Genomic DNA, 4,429 nt, shown 5'->3' with positions numbered 1-4,429 from the left:
TTGTACCCATACCGAATCTCTTTAGTACTGAACCTTTCTCCAAGTCTCTCTGTCCTGTCTTTGTTTCCCTGTCTGTAGGGCTCCCTTTAGTATCTCCAGTAGGGCAGGTCTCTTGTTAGCAAATTCTCTCAGCATTTGTTTGTCTGTGAAAAATTTAAGCTCTCCCTCAAATTTGAAGGAGAGCTTTGCTGGATAAAGTATTCTTGGCTGGAAATTTTTCTCACTCAGAATTTTAAATATATCATGCCACTGCCTTCTTGCCTCCATGATGGCTGCTGACTAGTCACTACTTAGTCTTATGCTGTTTCCTTTGTATGTGGTGAATTGCTTTTCTCTTGCTGCTTTCAGAACTTGCTCCTTCTCTTCCGTGTTTGACACTGTGATCAGAATATGTCTCGGAGTGAGTTTATTTGGATTTATTCTATTTGGAGTTCGCTGAGCATTTATGATTTGTGTATTTATGTTGTTTAAAAGATTTGGGAAGTTTTCCCCAACAATTTCTTTGAATACTCTTCCTAGACCTTTACCCTTTTCTTCCCCTTCTGGGACACCAATGAGTCTTATATTCGGATGTTTCATATTATCTATCATATCCCTGAGGTCCATTTCAATTTTTTCAATTTTTTTCCCCATTCTTTCTTTTATGCTTTCATTTTCCATTCTGTCATCTTCCAGGTCACTGATTCGTTGTTCAACTTCCTCTAGTCTTGTACTATGAGTGTCTAGAATCTTTTTAATTTGGTCAACAGTTTCTTTAATTTCCATAAGATCATCCATTTTTTTATTTAGTCTTGCAATGTCTTCTTTATGCTCTTCTAGGGTCTTCTTGATCTCCTTTGTATCCCGTACTATGGTCTCATTGTTCATCTTTAGTTCTTTGAGTAGCTGCTCTAGGTGCTGTGTCTCTTCTGGTCTTTTGATTTGGGTGCTTGGGCTTGGGTTATCCATATCGTCTGGTTTTTTCATATGCTTTATAATTTTTTGTTGTTTTTGGCCTCTTGGCATTTGCTGAACTTGATAGGGTTCTTTTAGGATTTGTAGACCAATTGAAGTCCTTATCTCTAATTTATCAGATCTACAGCTTCGTGGAGTACACTTTCTCTAACTAACCAGCAGGTGGCGTCCACGAGCCACCTGTTCTCCACAAGCCAGTTCTCCCCTGCTTAGCGTTTTTGGTGAGTGGGGGAGTGAGTCTTGTGGGGTCCAATTGGTGTACCAAGCTTGCATGTGTAGTTGGTGTTGCCTGCCCTGTATATGGGGTGTGTTTCTGGGCAGTCAGGGAGGGGGGGTGGCTCTAACAATCAAATCTCCCTGTTGATCCTAGAGTTTTAAAGCTGCTGCAATAGTCTAATCCTTCAGTTCAGTCCTGCCACAGTTTGTCTCTGCCACTGACCCACAAGTCCTTGGTATTGGCGTATGGCTCCTGAGACTTGCAAGTGGGCCCCTCTTCCAGGCTGTGCACCCCGTGTCCTCTGTTGAGGGATGACTGTGGTATGTCACAGGTGAGTGCCCCCAGTGCGGTTCTGGGCTGCTGGACTGTGTAGGGAGGCTCCCAGTCTGCTGAAATGATGACTGAATGGGGCTTTGTTAATTTACACTGCTCCACCTTCCCAACTCTGGGACAATCAGCTGAGGTTGCAGGGAAGGCTAATGTCCACGCCCAGTTTTGTGGTGTGTGCCTGTTATTTGAAGCACTTCCGTCACACTGGGTTGTCTGGGGCAGCTCTGGGCTATGGGGCTGGCGATGGGCAGTAGTGTTTCCTGTCCACCAGGATGATGGCTGTGAGCGGACACCCCCCTTTTCTTGGGAAGTTGTGGTGTTCAGTGAATTTTCTCAGCCACTGGATTATTGCCTTTTGTCTCAGAGCTCTCTTAGTTCTGCTCTTGTCTTGACCTGCCCAAATTGCAAGTCTTTGAAGCTTTCTGTATTGGGCTTCTTAGAGTAATTGTTTTAGAAAAAGAAAAAAGGATTAAAAAAAAGGGCCCTCCTCAGAGATCTAATGGGCTATTGAAATGCTAAGAGACAAAGCAATTAGGGCCATTAAGGAAAGGTCCACAGGGCAGAGAGATCAGCTTTTCTTCGGGATTTGCATATGAGCCTGAGGGCCTGAGCTCTGCCTTTCCCCCTTCTATGTTCACCAGAACTCTAAAAATCCTCCGCTTTTAGTTAGGAGTTTTTCTTGTTGTTTTTTTCTATGCCTGTCTCCTCTCTGCTGGGCTGGCTGCTCAGATTCTCTGGTGTCTGGTCTCAGTCTATCTATGGTTGGAGTTTGGATCAGTAGAATGAGTTTCCGATAAGGGCTGCTACTGCAGTTCTCCCTTCTCCTTCCTGGAGCTGACAGCCCCTCCTCCCATGGGACTGAGCCTGGCAGGGAGGGGCGCGGGTCCCCTGGCTGCAAAAACTTACAGATTTCGCTGATCTCAGCAGTTCCACATTTTCGTGAGTGTTGTATGAAGTATGCCCAAAGTCAGATTGCTCTGTGGTGTCCAGTCCACGCAGTTCCTGGCTTTCTACCTACTTTCCTGGAGGAGTAACTAAAACATACAGCTCACCAGTCCGCCATCTTGCCCCGCCTCCAGGTCATGAATATTTACCCCTATGGTATCTTGTAAGCATTTTATGGTATTAGCTCTTACATTTGTAATTAAGCTTTTTGATAGAATTTGCTGCCTTGCCTTTCAAATAAAATTGTACTGATTTATATCCTGTAAGCAGGGCATATGTGGGCCTATTTTCATGCACTCTTTTGGGACTGGCTATGATTGGGAAAAAAAAAAATCTTTCCCATTTGTGTCTTTGATTGTCATTAAGGAAGTCAGACTATCTATTCAAATATTTTTAGGTAATTTGTATTTTTTCTTTTGTTAGTGTGGTTTATAACCTTTGTCCCATTTTTCTATTCATCAGGAAAGACAATTCTAAATGAATATTTCTCTCTGTCTCTGTTGCAAAGGCACAACAAACACATGGTCACATGATGTACATGATGTGTCCACTGTAATTTCTAGATTAAATTATTTTTAGAAAATTGAATAGGACAATGAATAAGAGAAAAACTAAAAGATCTAGTATCCATTTAACTTTATGACTATTCTATTGATATTAGAGAAACAGTGATGTTTATTTAAACAGGAGTTAGCCTCAAAAATTTTTGAACTTTGCTCTACATGGAAATAGCAGGCAAAGTGAGAGGGGAAACTATGCAACTAAATGAAACAAAACCTTGCTCTATTTGTTACTTTGAAAAATAAAATTGAAATCTCCCCAAACTTACTAAGAATTAGTCACTAACTGAAGATGGGTGAGTACTTGACTTTTTGAATTATGCATTATACTTTCACAGCAGAGGCCACAAGGAATAGGAAAGAGAAGACAGACTTTAGAGCCAGAAGTTTTTTTATGGATGGTCAATTCCACTTGTTTCTAATTGAGAGACTAAAGGCAAATTTGTTAACCTTTCAGGGCCTTAGTTTTCTGATTTGTAAAATGGGAATAAAACAGTGCCCACTTCTTTGGATTGTTGGGAGGATTAAATGAGATATCATTTGTAGTGCTCATGGCCTGGTACAGATATTTGACAAGTATTGTATTTCTTCTTTTCACATTTTATTTACATAAATCCTCTCTCTGCATCTTGGCCTTTATTATTTTAAAAACTGTTTACATCCAAGCCCATGACTAACTAGTGATATATACATCCATCTTTCTGAGTCTGAAAAGCATTATGATAAATACAATTATGCCTTCTTGCATTTCAACAAAAACAAACTAAGCATTTTGTTCCAGCACAGTTGACAGTATTTCTCAATGAAGAGGAGAGTTTAACTGGCAAGGAAAGAATGCAATTGGTTTATTGGGGCATCCTCTACTTAGAACTAAAACATTCAATGTAGCTGGGTGTCTCCCTGAGTCCCAGTTCTCCTTTGCTCTATAAGTAGTGAAACCATCAAAGAAAAATGATTGCATCAAACCCTGCTGTCAGAGATGACCATGCTTAATAGTTAAGATTACGTGAGCACTTCTTTGCTGGTTTGGATGTATCATGTCCTCCAGAACACCAAGTTCTTTAATGCAATCTTGTGGGGGCAGATGTATTAGTGTTGATTAAGTTGGAATCTTTTGATTGTTTCCATGGAGATGTGACCCACCTGAGTGACACCTTTGTTCAGGGTGTGACCTCTGAATGTTTCCATGAAAATGTGCCCCTCCCACCCCACCCATTCAGCGTGGGTCTTTGATTTAATCACTGGAGCCCTATAAAAAGAGCTCACAAACAGAAGGACCTCAGAGCAGCCGTGAGTGACATCTTGGAGAGCAGCTGAGAGAGACATTTTGAAGACAGCCGCTGAAAGCTGGCGCTGACATTTTGGAGAATGCCATGTTGAAATGCAAGCTGGGAGCAAGCAGACGCCAGCCACGTGCCTTCCC

The sequence above is a fragment of the Choloepus didactylus genome, chromosome 9 (assembly GCF_015220235.1).
Source record: "Choloepus didactylus isolate mChoDid1 chromosome 9, mChoDid1.pri, whole genome shotgun sequence".
Taxonomy (NCBI): domain Eukaryota; kingdom Metazoa; phylum Chordata; class Mammalia; order Pilosa; family Megalonychidae; genus Choloepus; species Choloepus didactylus.
Note: the sequence above shows the minus strand (reverse complement) of the source record.